Source organism: Prionailurus viverrinus, chromosome C1 (assembly GCF_022837055.1).
Source record: "Prionailurus viverrinus isolate Anna chromosome C1, UM_Priviv_1.0, whole genome shotgun sequence".
In the NCBI taxonomy this organism is placed as follows: Eukaryota; Metazoa; Chordata; class Mammalia; order Carnivora; family Felidae; genus Prionailurus; species Prionailurus viverrinus.
Window position 1 is genome coordinate 208468095 of NC_062568.1, and position 17953 is coordinate 208486047.

General features: G+C 41.9%; 1 protein-coding gene across 6 annotated transcripts in view; it reads left to right on the forward strand.

The window, feature by feature from the left end:
- Positions 1-17953, forward strand: part of RERE (arginine-glutamic acid dipeptide repeats) — a 422701-nt gene that overhangs the window by 119973 nt on the left and 284775 nt on the right. For 3 of the 6 annotated variants that reach the window (XM_047872879.1, XM_047872883.1, XM_047872885.1), the window contains exons 1-2: positions 593-974; positions 1600-1694. The exons of 1 other annotated variant lie outside the window; for it this stretch is intronic. The gene's annotated coding sequence lies outside the window, so the exon portion shown is untranslated. Of the gene's footprint in view, positions 1-592; positions 975-1599; positions 1695-2730; positions 2746-17953 lie in introns of those variants that run through there. 2 more of the 6 variants (XM_047872881.1, XM_047872882.1) reach the window with 2 other exon arrangements.

Below are 17953 nucleotides of genomic sequence, written 5' to 3' on the forward strand. Positions count from 1 at the left end.
AGGATTGGAGAGAAGAGAGTTTTAAACAAATGACTTAGAATTCCTAAAGCCTGTAAGGAAAATTGGGGTCAGAAATGTTGACACCAAACAATGCTTCTTTCTCCTGTGCATCTTTGAAACAAATGTTCTGCATGCCTATGATTGTTGGTTATTTCATCTGCATTTGTTAGACGTCAGAGGTGGTTGGCATTAATATTCCTGGCAGAAGCAGAGGCAGCTCTAGGATGTGTGAACTGCTGATCACTCACGGGGATGCGCTGCCTCTTTAATATCTTGCTTGCAGATGCATTTTCTAGCTGACCACGCTATTAAGAGCTGCCATCCATCACGCAGCCTCCCAGTTCCGGCTTTCGGGAGGGGCGGGGGACGAGCGGAGAAGGGAGGCTGGCCAAGCTAGGAAGGAGAGAAAATTGCAGTCGGTGGCTTTTGTGTGTGCGCGCGCCCGCGCCCGCGCCCGCGGCGGCGGCAGCAGCAGGCAAGGGTGCGCGCGGAGCAGTCCGGGATCCAGCTCGGGTTTTTCCTGCCGCCGCCGCCGCCGCTGCCTCCGCGGGGTGGCTGCTCTTTCTCTCCCGGCGTCTGGGTCACTGGCATGTGGCAGTGTTGGCCCAGCCGCCAGGGCTGAAGGATCGCGAGCCGGAGCAGCGGCCGCATCCCCCCAGCCGCGGGCGGGGCCCCGTGCGGCCACCTCCCGGAGCCACCAAGCTGGGGGGAAATGAGCCCGTGCCGCGCTGTCCTGAGACCGCCTGGGCCTCCTTTTGTTTAGCAAGTGCATTTCACGCCCCGAGTCCCTGCCCGCCCCGCCCCTGCCCGCGGGCCTGAGTTTGCGGGGGCCCTGCGCCGGAGGAGGACGAGGCCTGCGGGCTCAGCTCCTGCCGAGACCGGCCGCAGGCAAGTGGCCAGCTCCTCGTGCTGCAAGGGGGACGCGGGTCGCGGGCCAGGAAGTTGGACAAGTGTGGGCACAGGGGCTCTCGGAGGTGGGTGTACCGAGAGTGTTGTAGCTAACCCTGCAAAGATGAACCACTCCGGTGTTAAGAATGATGATGGCTTTCCAGGAATCAGGAATCGGTATTTGCTGTGTCCCATGGCATTTTTGTTGGGCTTACTGGTTTTTTTAATCGCCGAAACTCTAGAGATCCCAATTAAATAAACCAATTGAGAAACACCGTTTAGGGCAGAGAAAACACTATTTTAAAAAGACGTGTCTGTGTGTGTATGTTTTTGTCTTTTCTGTGAGGAAAGTGTTATTGAAGATGAGCAAAGTGTTACCCAGTAGTCAGAGATGAGAAACTTGTGGAGTAATTTTCAGTGTAAAAATATAATGAATTTGATGGACCTGATTATAAATAATTTTGGGCTACATAAGTGACAAATACAATTTGTTTCTGGGACCAGAACACGAACGTTTTGCCAGACTAGCTAAAATGCAGAGATAGTTTTGAAAAAGATGGCTTTAAATTTAAATTGTTAAAATTGTTTCGGTTTGAGGAGCTGGCTTCCCGCCCCTTCCCCTTGTTTACTTGGCTCTCCTGGAAGCTCTGGGGAGACCTGCTTGACCACTTTCTGTTTGCTGAGACTTGTGTTACTTTGTCTTACTCTCAGTTTTTAGGCTTTCCTGGGGCACGTGTGCCTGCTCTCCTTGGGGCATTGTTTGGCCGGAGGCCTCCTCTCAGCCATACGGAAATTAAAAAAAAATGGTATGTGAATTAACGTGGGGGGTCAACAAATTAATTTTTCCCTTTGAAATTGTGTTTGTGTGCTTTAAGATTGAGACCCTGAATTAACGTTTCAGGACAGAGTTTACAAAGTCCATAAAATTCTGTGCCAAAATTACTATATTGAGGTTTTCTTCTCTTCCTTCCTCCCTCCCTTCCTTCCTTCCTTCCTTCCTTCCTTCCTCCCTTCTTTCCTTCCTTCCTCCCTTCCTTCCCCCCCTTCCCCCCTTCCCCTCCTTCCCCTCCTTCCCCTCCTTCCCTTCCTCTGTATTTCTGGCTAGGAACTCCACATTTAAAGTAGACATGATTTGAAACCTTACAGATGGGAACAATATCCCATGTAAGCCTGTTGATCTGTGGGCAATTATTTCCAGATGCACAACCAAGTCCACATTTTTATGCATGTGTTAGATTTGAGCTCTAAGAGGCACTTGCCTTTCTGAATATTTACATTGCCTAATAAAATAACACAAGGCAGACATTTTAGAGACTTAACAGAAACTTCACAATAGTGTGGGAGCAGCAGTTAGAAGCTTGTATTTGTTTTTTTTCAACTCTGTAATTTAGTAGTGTTTAAAGTATTTTATAAAGATCCCAGTGAAAGGTGGTTTTCAGGCCAGAGCACTTGAGTGCTCATTGTACTCTGGCAGGCCCTGGCGCTTGGCAGGCGGCGCTTGAAATGTTATTTGATCTGGTTGCGTGATAGAATTGACTAAGGTTACACTTTTCCTTCGCCTGGCTGTTGAAGGCGATGCCTCAAAGTAGTGTTCAGTGACTTATTTAAAGACTTAACCTACATTCATTCACTGTAGGAAGGGTTCCAGAAAGAGGCTATTTAAATTTTTGTCTTGTTTTTTTGTGGTTTTGTATTTATGAATTGAGGCGAGAGCTGACGTAATGTATGTACCACTTCCTTTGTGTATGTTTTTTTTTTTTTTTTTTTTTATAGCCAGTGTTCCTATAGGATACGTTCCAGTCCGCATGGTTGTGATTATTTCTGAAATGCTTGAATGTATACATATTCCAGATTCAGGTAACTTCAGCTGTGTGCCAGTTCATTGTTTACATTGTGTATGGGGGAGGTGAAGAGTGTCACCCTGTCAGTAAGGGTCAGGGAATTGCCTGTGTATTATGCAGACTAGCTTTTCGTTTCAATTACTGCAACTGTGTACAGCTGTTAGGTCAGAAATCATTGGCCGCCCCTTCAGGGTGGTTTTATCTTACACTGGAGGTTTTATGGACTTGTCTGGCTGTGTTCCTTAATCCCTCTCCCATTGCCACTATGCTTGCTTTTAAGCAAATGATAGAACAAGACAGGCTTTTGTTTACTCATGAAATAGTTTACTTGTTGGAGATCTATTTTTGGTTTTGAGGAAATTGGTAAAACATGTAATTTATTAGTAGGTATGACATTTACTATTCTTTTCCAAGGTCAGAGGGTTTTGTTTGCAATTGTGTAGTCTGAGTAGCCAGTGGAACCATCCATTTTAAAATGACATAGGAAGCCAGTATTTGAAACTCTGTCTCTCTCTCTTTCTCCACCCCCCCCCCCCACACCCACCCACCCCTACCTGGTTTTTATTTGCTATTCTGGGGTTAGTTTGTAAAACAGTAATAACATGGCTAAACTGTTTCTCCCTGTCTCTTACCTCTTCTTACATTGTAACCAAAGGACTGAGCGAGCCATTGACTAACAGCAGCTTGGCCAAGGACTGGGTAATTAATAGAAGGGTTTAGAAATGTCTGTCCAGGGACACGTGTGACCACCTTTAAATTTTAAAATGAGTTTTTGGCTCCACATTATTGGTAATTATTTCAGATTGAGTAGCTTTGAGTGTTAGAATATAGGACTGTGACAAAGCCAGCCTTTTCTGGTCATAAAATAGATTTCGATGTGCATGACACATTTTTTTTCTCAGTAGTCTGGTCTCCTTACTGTCTGCCTCTGTCTTGAGGAAATACCATCACAGACTTCTAAGACTGTTCCCTGTGTTTCTTAAAAAGGAGCAAAAGCCACAAACAAAATGGACTGAAATCTGTTTATACATAGAGGCTTTTCCAGAGCCCCAGTTACTGATAGTGGACTGCTGGAGCTGGGGAAGGGAGGTTGGCGTAGGCGGAAGTATTTTTTAACTCTTTGGAGAAATAGGTCCTTCTCAAAATTACCTGGAATGAGGAAAGAGAGTGCAGCATTTTCTAAAAAATATGCTAATTTCAGTTAGCCTATCTAGAAAATGTTTTCTTTAATTAAAAGAAATGAAAACATTTAGATTGACAACAGCAACTGCCGAATCCAGGGAAAAATGGAAGTGTCCTAGATCTAAACAGGTTATTTCAAAAGTTCATTCGTAAATTCATTTTTTTTAGACCATATTTTTTTTTAATTTTTTTTTCAACGTTTTTTATTTATTTTTGGGACAGAGAGAGACAGAGCATGAACGGGGGAGGGGCAGAGAGAGAGGGAGACACAGAATCGGAAACAGGCTCCAGGCTCCGAGCCATCAGCCCAGAGCCCGACGCGGGGCTCGAACTCACGGACCGCGAGATCGTGACCTGGCTGATGTCGGACGCTCAACCGACTGCGCCACCCAGGCGCCCCTAGACCATATTTTTTGAATCCAAATTTATTAATGGTGATTAGGGTCATAGAAGTGCCCTCCAAAATCTGTTCAAAAATCCTTGATATAGTTGATATATATTTGTAATGGAAATAAAACAATAATGTTGGCATTTAATTAGCAGAAAAAGCGTAGTTGTACTCAATGTTTAATGTTATACGTGGAGCTCTGCTGGTCTGATGAATCAATTTTTTAAGTACAGCTTGGTGGTTAATAGCTGGGCTGCCTGAGTTCAGTTCCTAGCTTTACTGCTTACTCACTGTGAGACTTACATGTTACTTAGCCTCTTTGTGACCAGGAGGAAAATGATCACTCTATTTCAGAGGGTTGTGCAAAATTCTTAGGAATATGCCTGGCACATGATAACAGCTAATAATTAATATAGTGAGCACTAATTCTGCTCTAGGTACTGTTTTAGTTGCTAAACAAAAAAGAACGAAGCCCCTTAGAGCACTTACATTCCAATGGAGGAAGACAATACAAATTAAAGGGAACATGAGGATTCCGTGCAAAGATAGAACTTTTGGTCATGGTAGTGATTTTTAGAAGCTGAATATGGGAAGTTTAACATCACCCTTTAAAGCACCAGTTTTCTTTCTTGATAAAATGTGTCTCATACAACTAGATGGTGTTATTAGCTTGCAGGTGGAATAAAGGCAGAACAGACTTTTTTTGGTAAAGAAAAAAAAAATGGGACAGCAAAAACTTTAAAGATTGTGATTTGTCAGTTTAAGTGTTCAACAGTAGAAGAGGAATGTTGACTTATGCCCATTCATAAAAGGAAATATTATGCAACCATTAGTTGAGCATCCGACTCTTGATTTTGGCTCAGGTCATGACCCCAGGGTCCTGAGAGTGGAGCCTGCTTGAGATCTATCTCTCTCTCTCTCTCTCTCTCTCTCTCTCTCTCTCTCTCTCTCTCCCTCCCTCCCTCCCTCCCTCCCTCCCTCTCTCTCCCTCCCTCCCTCCCTCTCTCTCCCTCCCGCCCTTCCTCCCTCCCTCCCTCCCTCCCCCCTCCTCCTCCCCCTCTCCCTCTCTCCCCTCCTCTCCCTCTTTCCTTCTCTCTCCCTCCCTCCCCCTTTCCCTCTTTCTCCCTCTCCTTCTTCTTCTCCCGCCCCCTCCCCCACTTGCTCACTCTCTCTAAAATTAAAAAAACATCATCATGATATGAAGAAGCCTTAATGTAAATCCCTGTAGAAAGCCATAGAAGCCAAACTGTTTATGCATCGTGATTCCAAACTATGTGCACAGCCAAATATATTCACAGAGGTTAAGGAAAAAGGTTAGAAACAGATAGACCAAATGATAACAGTGCTAATCTTTAGATGATGGAATTATGAATAATAACTTCATTTCCTTAGTATTGTTCTGTCTTTGCATACATTATTTAATCTTCACAGGTTTAAATTCCTCTTAGGTGTATACTAGGTAGCTGAAGTTGAGAGATTAAGCAGTTTGACCAAGGCCTCTCAGCTAGTGCGCGGGGAGGCCAGGATTCCAAGCCAAACCCTGACTCTATTCTTAATTTGACCAACTCTCATCCTACGAGAGGTGACCTTTGTAAAAGGGCCTCCCTGGCCCTCTCCCCCACAGATGTGGCTCACATGGCTTTGAGATGTATTTATGCAAACCAGAGAGCACTCACTGAATCTCACGTAGGAGCTAGTGCTGAGGTCATGCGTGTACGTATAGTTATTAGAAAAGAAAAGCCAACGTGCTGGCAAGAGGAAGAAATGGAAGAACAATTTGAGAGAAGGAGGTCTGAAAGGTACAGACGAAAAGCGCTTCTAAGTGGGTGGTGACGGGACACGGGCGTGTTCTAGGTCCTGGACTAGAGAATGAGAACCAAGAAAACTATGCAGGAGTCAGTGGAACCTTTGACAGTTTGGTGACAGCAGAACGCCCAGGAGGTAGAGAGGATGGCCAGTGTTGAAGTGAAACTAGTTTGCCTTTGCTCAGAAAATGTGGAGGCGTTTGGCAGTGAGAGAAGGAAGTGCCAGAAGGTGGCTGGAAGAGGCCGCAGGTTAATCACAGTCATTGGTTGATGTTTTAAAGAGGTTAATGGCAGTGGCTTTCTGTAGGTAGGATTTTATGATGATTAATGTGACAGTTGTATTCAGGTTTGGGGACAAAATGAGGTAATGGATGTGAATCACTTTAGAAAGTAGAAAACATCTTAATTTCAGAGGATTAGTTAGAAGTACCTAGGAAGAGTTAAAAACTCTTTAAAGTATGGGAAATTCTTTACAAAATTTAAAGTATTTATGCCAGCAAAGATTTGAAATAATCACTTGGTTCCAAAGTTGAACAATTAGATCTGTTTCTCTTGTCTTGTTTTCCGTAAACTGAATGAGCTTTTGTAGTTGTGGTTTTAAAAAAAGGGTCAGTTTATATATGACTGAGCTTCAAAGGAACAAAATAGCGTGAATATACTGTGCATCTGAAAGATTGTTTAAGTCAAAAGCCTCCAGATGGTGTGTGCTGCTGTGTTCACAGCTGTATTTACTGCAAGCTCACCAGATTATCTACTAATAATTTAAAAATAGCTGGTTGGAAACAGTGGTATATTCAAGTCTCTGCTGGTTTGGAACCTCAGCAGCAGGAGTGACTTCACTTGTATGCCTTTTGTAAATGCCAGTTGAAATTACTTACTTCCTTTTGCTTTGCCTTCAGGATTTCTTATTTGGGGCAGCTTGTGTGTTGCATAAACAACCAGAGTGCTCATATACAGAGGCAGATAACTAGAATTAAAAAAGAATTTTTTTAAGTGTTTATTTAGTGTTTGAGAGAGAGAGCGTGAGGGGGGAAGGGCAGAGAGAGAGAGGGAGACACAGAATCCGAAGCAGGATCCAGGCTCCGAGCTGTCAGCACAGAGCCCAACACCGGGCTTGAACGCAGGAACAGCGAAATCATGACCTGAGCCACGGTCGGACGCTTAACCTACCGAGCCACCCACGTGCCCCAACCAGAATTTTTTAATGTGATCTCTTAGGAGCCAGATTGGAGAACGGCTCTTGATTATCTTTAAAATATGTTTTTGTTGTTTTACTATCCTTCTGTCTTTTTAAATGTTTTTAAAGTGTTAAATAATATTGAGTTGATATCTTACACATATATAACGTTACATAGAGAACTTTCTGTATTTTTTGGAATTACCAACAAATACAACAACAACAAAAAAGCCCTTCAATACTCAAGTCTACTCCCCAGGATAAAGGCTTTTTTTTTTTTTTTTTTCTCTTACAGAGATTTAGTAAATGTTCTTTTGGAAGGACATAAATTACTAAATCTTAAATTTTTTGACCATACATACTATTATTTATTTGCTTAGTAATGCATAAATTAAATGTAAAACAGAGGAAAATAGTTTGAATTTATCTAGGAATTTTAAATATGTGACAGGGCTGGTAAGAAAGGCATACACATTTATTTATTAATTGACTAAAACTTCATAGAAAAACGTATCTAGTTTGAACCTTTTGAACAATTATTTTTCTAGTTTCGGTTTTAGATATTTCATTCTTTTGTCTTTTTGTGTGTGTGTGGATATTTAAAAAATTTTTTTTAATGTTTTTTTATTTTTGAGAGAGAGAGACAGGGACAGAGAGCAAGCAGAGAAAAGGCAGAGAGAGAGGGAGACACAGAATCCAAAGCAGGCTCCAGGCTCTGCGCTATCAGCACAGAGCCTGACATGGGGCTTGAATTCGTGAACTGTGAGATCGTGACCTGAGCTGAAGTCAGACGCTTAACTGACTGAGCCACCCAAGTGCCCCTGGATATTTTAATAATTAGGAAAGTTAGGTTGTGTATATATTCTTTCTTTTGTTTTTTAATTCCCCCCTTATTTATCCCCTCTTCTTTGATCATCTGCCCAGGCAGTCTCTTCTTTCATAGGCTGTGCTCTTTCTGCAGAACGTAATGCGCACACTGAATAGGTAAGGGAATACTCAGTCATGGGATGTTCACCTTTTTTGTTTTTTAAAAACATGTTAGATGTCCATGGAAAGAAGTATATAAATTAGTATTCACTCTCAAGTATGTCGGGGACAGAAGCAATTTACGTTTTGATCTTTGAATGGAAAGGAATACTAAAAAGTGCTGAACAAATGTCCAAAGCAGTTTGGCTTTTTTCGATAGTTATTTTCAGTTTTCTCAACAGGTTTGGGTTGATTGCATAAACATTTGTTACTGAATGAGTAATTTTATTGTATGTGATACATTAAAACATTAAAAGAATTAAAGCCGCTATTTAATAAATTCAATTAATAGACTTTATTTTTTAGAATAGTTTTTAGTTTATGGGAGAATTGAGTGGAAAGTACAGCGAGTTCTCATATGCTCCCTCCCATTCAGTTTCCCCTATTATGAACATTTTGCATTGGTGTGGTACATTATTATGGTTGGTGAACCAGTGTTGATAACTTCTTATTAAACTAAGGTCTATAGTTTATATTAGGGTTCAGTCTTCGAGTTGTACATCCTGTGGATTTTGACAAATGTTTCATAATCTGTCTACCATTACAGTATCACAGAGTAGTTTCATTGCTCTAAATACACCTTATGCTCCACCTCATTGTCCCTCCCTCTCTCTCTCCAAGCCCCTTGCAACCACTGATATATATTTATTGTCTCCATAATTTTGCCCCTTTCAGATGCCATATAGTTGGAATCATAGAGTATGGAGCCTTTTAGATTGGCTTCTTTTGCTTAGCAATAAGCATTTAAGAGTCCTCAATGTTGCTTTGTGCCTTGATAGCTTCATTCTTTTTATCACTGACAATATTCCATTGTCTGAATGTACTACATTTTATCCATTCACCTGTTGAAGTACATCTTTGTTCCAGGTGTTGTCAATTATGAATAAAGGTGTTATAAACATTTTTGTGCAGGTTTTGTGTGGAGATAAGTTTCCAGTGCATTGGATAAATACCAGGGAATGTGATTTCTGATCGTATGGGTAACAGTATGTGTAGGTGTGTAAGAAATTGCCATAGTGTCTTCCAAAGGTTCTGTACCGTTTTGCTTCCCAGCAGCAGTGAGGGAGAGTTCCTGTTGCTCCGCATCCTTGCTGGCATTTGGTGTTGTCATTATTTTGGATTTTAGCCCTTTCTGTTTATTAAAAAATTTTTAAAGAACTACTCATTTCTCGTGTCAGCTGTGTTGCAGTATTGATTTTCTCTCCCACTTGCCTTGGAGAGGGAGAAAAGAGAACCATAAATATTATATATTACATGGGCCCATTTTCCATCCTGTAGGGGAAAGGCAAAACGGTATAAATTTAAGGAACAGTATAACCTGATTACGCTTTTTAAAAAATGGGCATAATTCTTGTATAATGATGTTATTAGTCTATTGTTCATGTAAAATGTAGTATTAATTTTTCACTGATTCTATGCAAGTGTTATTTCCCCTTAGTTACCCTGTGTTCTTTATTTTGCAAAAGATTCCATTTTATTTTTTTCATTAAAAATTTTTTTTTAATGTTTATTTTAGAGAGAGAGAGGGAGGGAAAGAATGAGCAGGGAGGGGCAGAGAGAGAGGGAGACACAGAATTCTGAAGCAGGCTCCAGGCTCTGAGCTGTCAACACAGAGTCCGACGTGGGGCTTGAACCCAAGGACCATGAGATCACAACCTGAGCTAAAGTCGGATGATTAACCTATTGAGCCACCCAGGAGCCCCCAAAATATTTCATTTTAAAGGTAAAGGGATGCTTTGAATTTTTTGAAATCTATTCATTCTGCCAAAGATCCCTGTTTGCTAGTTATGTATAGATCTGAAGATATATATTAATTTCTTTACTGTAAAACCGTTTATGGAATGGGCAAGGCACTCAGAAATAGGGAAGATTGGAGGGGCACCTGGGTGGCTCAGTCAGTTGGATGTCTGACTTCGGCTCAGGCCGTGATCTCACAGTTCATAAATTCAAGCCCCGCGTCGGGCTCTGTGTTGACAGCTCAGAGCCTGGAGCCTGCTTCAGAATTCTGTGTCTCCCTCTCTCTCTGCCCCTCCGCCTCTCACGGTCTTTCCCTCTGTCTCAAAAATGGATAAACATTAAAAAAAAAAAAAAAAAAGAAATGGGGAAGATTGGATTCTGCCCTTGGAGTTTATATTTAATAATTATTGGAGCAGTGACTATTTGAGGGCGTATTATGGGGCAGATGCTGTGCCCTTCCGAGACGAAGCTGCAATTACTTCCCAACTACATTTATTTAGAGCAGTTTTGACTTTGCATGTATCCAGTTACTTATTAGAATTTAACATCAAATTAACTCTGCTCTATATCTACTCAAAGTTTTGGTTGTGAAGATGATTTGGATAGGCTCTCCTGGGGTTGTGCAGTTGATTAATTCCTGTCAGGAGTTCTTAACTCTGTGTTTATCAGCGTCAGGATTGGGGCGCCTGGGTGGCGCAGTCGGTTAAGCGTCCGACTTCAGCCAGGTCACGATCTCGCGGTCCGTGAGTTCGAGCCCCGCGTCGGGCTCTGGGCTGATGGCTCGGAGCCTGGAGCCTGTTTCCGATTCTGTGTCTCCCTCTCTCTCTGCCCCTCCCCCGTTCATGCTCTGTCTCTCTCTGTCCCAAAAATAAACGTTGAAAAAAAATTTTTTATCAGCGTCAGGATTGAGTATCAGTACAAGCCATGATTTTTCCCTCAGAGCAGAGTTAGTGAATGTTTGGCTGCTTATCCACAATACCCAGTCACGGTAGTTTATGGAACTCCTGAATCCCATCCCTGGACCTCTCCATCAAGAACTGTTCTGGTGAGCCCTAAACCTCTGTTTGAGTTACCTTTGCATTTCTTCTTTTTGGCAGATTTCCTTCACTGAATAGTGTGGTGTGAGGCCATTGACGTATATGGAGCCCTGTGAACCTGCTGTTTGGGTGCCCTGAATAGTTCATCCAGGAGTTTGCGGGCTCTTGTTCAGCATGGCACGCTGTCCTTACGAGGACCAAGAGGAGAAACTTTTCTCAGCTCTTGGTACCAGAAAGAACGACCCCCCTGAGCAATGTGGTTTGCTTTTAACTTACGGATTTAGAATCCTGTGACTGATCAAATTTCCTCTAAGCTATTTGCTTATAAAATTTTGGCCACACGTAAGGGAGGTATAAAATGAACCTGAACACCTCATTCATGGTTTCAGTTTTCTTTTTTTTTTAAGTTTATTTATTTTGAGGGGGGAGGGACAGAGAAGGAAGGGATGAGGGGTGGGGGGGGGGGGGAGAGAGAGAGAGAGAGAGAGAGAGAGAGAGAGAGAGAGAATCCCAAGCTCCAGACTTGATCTCATGAACTGCTAGATCATGACCTGACTGAGCCACCCAAGCACCCCGGTTTCATCTTTTTCATCTCTTTGCTACAACCCCCTGCAATTTTCCTTGTCCCGAGGAAAAGGGAAGCAATGTAGGAGGTGTAGTTACAGTTCGAGCTCTGTAGCCTGTATCACCTGTGAGACTTGCCGTGTGACCTGAGGACACACACCTCTTTCACTGCTGTGTCCTCAGAGTCCTTTTCTATAGATCATGCCTACTTTGTGTGTCTACTGTCAGGGCAAGGGGAAAGCTCTTAGAGCAGTATTTTGTACAGGTGGATGCTGAATAAATCTTAGCCTTGTTATCATCTCACTTCCCTCCTCTATTTTAAGTTTCTGTTGTATAAATCTCAGTAAGCTGCATTAAGTAAGACCCTTTTAAAAGTAAGATAGCCTTGAAATTTTCCCTGCCTCCTGATTGTTTTTTATACAAAGGTTTAATTTCTGTCTAAAGACAGTCATTAAAGAAATTATATAGGAGAGTGCTGTGGACTAAATTGTGTTCCCCAAAGTTACACTGGGCTCTAACCCCCAGTGTTTTGGTATTTGGGGGTAAGGCCTTTGGAAGGTAATTAGGTTCAGATGAAGTCATAAGGGTGGCGCTCCGTGATGAGAGAAAGAGACCAGAGCTCTCGCTGTCCCCTTCTGTCCCCCCCTCCCTCCAGTCCCCACACACACATTGTGAGGACACAGCGAGAAGGCAGGGAACCAAATAGGATGGAATCTTGATCTTGGACTTCCCTGCCCCCAGAACTATGAGAAATAAATTCCTGCTGTTAAAGCCACCCAATTTATGGTACTCTGTTATAGCAGCCTGAGCAGACTAATACGGAGTAAATTTCATACATACAGAGTAAAAGGTGGTCAGTAGCTTATCACAGCAACGGAGCTTTCCCAAGTGAAGTGGGGATTATGCTTCTGTTTGCAAAAGGCTTTACGCCTACAGGACGGCCTTCCCCAACCTCTGGTTTGGTCCTCATAGCTACCTTATGAAGGAAACAGCAGATGCTGGCTTCTCAGGTTACAAAATGAGAGAGCCAAGCCTAGAGAAGTTAATTGAGTTCCCTACATTCACAGTATCCATTTTGGAAGTGGCTTAGCCTCTTACTAGCTATTTTTTCTTGCGTCTCTATCCCTTGTTCCTTCCATGACCATTCTAATATTGGCAGTTCAGTCTTCTAATCTTTTGCTTTAGAAAGAACATAACCTTTATTTTTAGTCTTTGTTAGGAACATTATTTTCAAAGTGAAAAGAGATACCTCCCACTTTTTACATTTTAACATGGGAATTGAAACATCTATTGGTGAAATTGTTGAATTTATCTTTCTTGTCTCCGGGAGAGTTTTTGCATTCTTTGGCCTGCTGGTTAGATTTGAAGTATAAAATTTCTGTGAAGTATCATAAAGCTAAAAAATGTGATGGTACTTGAAATAGTACTTGTGACATTTTATCCTTTTATTTCGGTCGAGGAATTGATTTGCATTCGGTCTTGCTGATGAATGTCTAGAATGTAGGTGTTCTTTGGAGTTATCCAGTCAGAAGACTGCTTGTGTTCATTTTAGGTAAGGTGATTTAAGTATGTCTTGAACAAAAGGAATAAAACAGGAATGTTAGAAGCTATAAACTCTCAGTAGTTAAAAAGGAAAAAAAAAAAATCCAACTCACAACCCCAACCCAAACTTCACCTTTCATTCTAAAAGAATTCTGGATCCCTGCAAAGTTTAATATTTATGAGCTGTCAGGACATACTGTATTTGCTCCATTTCACATTAAATTTTAACAGAGAAACTAAAAAAGAAAATCAATTTTTCATATCCTGATGATAAAAATGATTCATTTGAGATTAAAACCCTAGAGTACATTTAAAAAACTTTATTGAGATAAAAATTCCATAACAGGCAATTCACCCTTTGAAAAAGTGTACAAATCACTGGTTTTTAGTATATTCAGAGTTGTACAACCGTCATCACAGTATAATTAGGAATAGATTTTTATTTAGAAGTTTCTGGTGATTAATTGAATACTCCTAGATAATGTTTTATGTGTAAATTTGTACTTGTGTAAGAATATAACTTCACTATATATAGCTTTACTATTACAATATATAACTGACTGAAGGCATTCAAAGCCAGCTTTTGTTCACAGTGATCTGACAGCGGAGTTAGCTCTGGCCCAAGGCTATTAAGTCCTTTGCTGACTGATGACTCCTTTAAGGTAGATAAAGCAGTTATGAATATGGTGTGAAAATGGGATGTAGTCTCTTTCAGCGTATTATTTGGAGAAACTGCAACTTTTCCAGAGCATTGTTTTACATTTGGTGCACTCAAAATATGTTAGACATTTGCCATTTTCAGCAGTTTGTGTTAAAGATTTTTTCATTTGTTAATAGAAAGGCAGCCAGCCCTTCTGTCTCAGATTAGGGGAATTTCTTAGTGTTGATTCCCAGATGGTTCATAAAATTCAAGTGGGCCCTTAGGCTGCTGGGTAATCATACTTTATTTTCCCAGTCCATTCACTCACCCAGGTTCCTAGATGACTCTATAGTACTTTCTTCTTTTCTGCTTCGTCCCGTCTTCATGCTGGTTGCCCGCTTCAGTGAGAAAAACCAGTGCAGTCAGAAGGAGCTTTCGCATACACCCACCACCACCACATTGACTGCCTTGCACCATAGACTCCGCTTGCCTGGCTGCGTGTGGATGGAGCAGCTGTTCTCAAGCTCTCCAAGGGCCAGGCCAGCCCAGCCCTCTGAGATGCCACCCTCTGCCCTTTCGAATCTTTCATGTTTCAGGCTCTATTGGATCATTCCCAACAACATGCACATGTACTGCTTTTCTCCTAGCTGAAAACAGAAAAACCCAATCCTTTTTTGGCCCCACTTCCCCTAATGGCTTTTGCTGGTTTCTCTGCTTCTCTTTGCAGCAAAAAACTCAACAAGAATTGTCTGTGCTTAATTTCTCCGGTTCTCCTCTCCTCTCTCAGATCAATCCATCACCCATGATGCCAGGAAGACTGCTCTGGTGAAGATAACTGCCGGTTTTTCTCTGCCTGGAATATATTTTCCCAGATTTCTGTGTGGCCACGCGCTGAAGTCTCGGGGCGGGGGGGGGGGGGGCTCTATATTGACCCCTGGTCTCTGCTCACAGTTCCCCTCACCCTGCTCTGTTTTTTCCCTGGAGTGTTGTCCTGTCACATAATACTAATGTATTTGTTTCCATTGCTTATTGTTCCTCCCACTAGAAAATAAAGCCCTGAAGGGCAGGGATTTTCATCTGTGTGGTTCACTGATGTATCTCCAGCATGTATAACAGTAACTGGCACTGCTATAATAGGTGTCTGATAAATAATTTGTTGAATCTCTGCATTGTGCTCTAGGACTCAGGGCTTTAAAACCGATTTAAATGAATATAACCAAAACTTTTATCTCTAGTGCAGACCTACTCAGCTGCCTACTTCACATCTCCACTAGAGGTAGGCTGGGGCAACCTTAGATCATTTAGTTTCACCTGGCACCTTGAAAGCAGACTTCAGAAGAGTGAACAGGAAACAGTGGGTGCTTTTGGTGGGGTATCCTGCGGGGGAAACAAGGCTTTGGGGAGCCGTGAGAAGTTAGGCGCAGGAAAGCTCGTAGGAGAGGAAGTGTAACTACCTTTTTGAACGTTGAAAACAGTTCTGAACAGGACTCTACCAGTTAAAAGACAGTGTCCATTATTTAGTTGACTTTAATAACTTTCTAATTGTGGATTCCCTACAACCATTAGTTAGTAGTTTACTGTTTGATACTTGGAAATATGATTTTTAGCTTTCAAAGTAAGGAAGTACGAATATTTGCTATGGAAACTTTGATCTAAAAATATTTTAATTGCTATGTACTTAGCAAATATAAAATATTTTTTAGAAGGCCTTTCCATGTGTAATGGGTAAAATATTGGATTAGGGAATGTGTACTGAAAAGTTCTCAGGATCGATCAAATCAGCCCTCTTAAAATCCTGACTTAAAATGTAGGGTTTCAGTGACCCATGGAGTTAGTGGAATCTCCTCCATAAAGGCCGATCAGGTCACATGGCATCGTAATAGTGAGGTGGCTTTCTTCAAATCGGGTTTGAGTTGGCAGTTACATTTACTAGCTACCAGTAAGTTATTAGATTTCTTGCTCATGAAACTCTTTGAAAGACTCTTACCCTTATAGATTAATGTATGCTAGTAGTTTGCAGGACAATGCCGGGACACTGTAGGCAGACTTGTGAGGTAGAAAAATTACTAGTGATTTATTTCATACACACTCAACGTACACACAGTTTAGTATTATGTTTCTCTAGGTGATGATAGAGATCAAAGGAACTTGCAATCATGTTTTCTCTTTTTCGGAACCAGTGAACCAGAAGAATAATCCCATTTAACTTAATTTAGTGCTAGTGGTATTATAAAGGGAATGAAGCTGATCACACTGTGCGAAGACAACCCGATTGGTCAGTGAAAAAATTTGTTCGTGTTTGGTAGATGGAGCAAAGATGGAGGAATTTGCCTGAAGTGTTTACTTTTTAACTAATTGAATTTCCTTTATGCCTCCAGAACGTTACAGTGCGTTAACGTAGGTCTGTTTTTAACAGTTTAGTATGTGGTAGGTCTGTGATGAACTATAAAGAGAGAGATCCAGTCCTTCGTTTATAAGTCTGATAATATTATCTTTCTTTTTTGGAAAACTCAAATACTCCAAACTTCCTCCTCAGCGTGGTCTCTTGAGCGAGGACTGTGATTCCCACCAAACGGGTGAAAATAGCCAAGAGCTCAGGTTACTCCACTCACTGCCCCTCGATACCTAGTTTGATTTCCGTGTCTAATGCTATCTCTTCTGCATGACAGCCTCCAAACTTAGTGGAGTGGATGGATGATAAAGAAATCAACAGTGGACCACTGGCAGAGAGATTTCTATAGACTAAATGTGATTAGAACAGGTAGAGAGAGAGAGAGAAAGAGGGACCGAAAGCTTATCCTTTGAATGTGGTTGATTTCGGTAGATGCCTTTGATGAAGTTTTGGGGTTATGGGGGGTTTGTTGGATCCGGAGCTCATGGCTGAGAAAGAATTCTTGAGGACGTCTTTGGTGCAAAAAGGTGATTTTATTAAAGCATGGGGACAGGACCCGCCCGGGGGCAGGAGGAGCTGTACTGTAAGTGTGGGGGGTGACCATTTTGTAGGGGGGGGGGGGGAGAGTTTCCAAAGAGACTTTCACTGCTAAAGACTTACTGGAGGCCTAGCTGTTGTCCAGCTGAGGTTGTTTTTCCCTCTAGCAAAGCATTAGCATTAAGATAGTAGGGAGACTTCAGGCTATAATGGGGTCACCTTTTTCTGGTAGACTGGTGGAGACTTAGCAGTTTAACCATTTGGTGTTTTGTCCTTTCCTGTTTTGGGGTAGCCTGGAGTGTCCGAGGCATATTATAAAAGTCCCGCCTGAGGGTGTGGGGCATGGGGCATGCTGTTAGCCTGCACTTTGCCCTCAGCTTGCCCCACGCCCCCTCCTCACTTTGACCTTAGAGAAGATCCTCAGTAGGTTTATTTTGGTCATATCTAAACATATATTTTTTCTTTGTGTAAGGGGTGTATTAGAGAATTGTTTTGAGAGGTAAGATAATTTCACTGGACTTTTCCCAGTGCTGTGTCTTTAAAAATGAAAACATTTAATCTCATTTCAGTTTTTCAGTTTCTCAGGAGAACCTCAGTTTGGTCTACTGGGTGTTGAGTTTTAAAATAAAGGGGCCAGGGAGAGTGTTTTGTTCAGGGTATGCTTTAAAAAAAATCACTTTCAGCATTTAATACTAAAATACAAGGAAATGGGGCGCTTAGGTGGGTCAGCCGGTTAAGAGTCTGACTTTGGCTCGGATCAAGATCTCCCAGTTCCTGAGTTCTAGCCCTGCATCGGGCTCTGTGCTGACAGGTGGAGCCTGGAGCCTGCTTTGGATTCTGTGTCTCCCTCTCTCTCTGCCCCTCCCTTGCTTGCACTCTGTCTCTCTGTCTCCTCAAGATAGATAAACATTAAAAAAAAAATACAAGGATGCAAAGCTTGGTTTAGTGACAGTGCTAGGATTACTTTTACTTGTTTAAATTAATATTCCCTTGGTAAATAAATCATTTCCAGGTTCTTGATAGATGAATTTAACTGAGAACAGGTTACAGATTACTCCATTAATTTACATGAATTGCGCCAAATATGAGCATGCAGAAAAAGAAACTTTTTAAAATAGCGTTTATTTTTGAGAGAGAAAAAGACAGAGCATGAGTGGGGAAGGGGCAGAGAGAGGGAGACACAGAATCTGAAGCAGG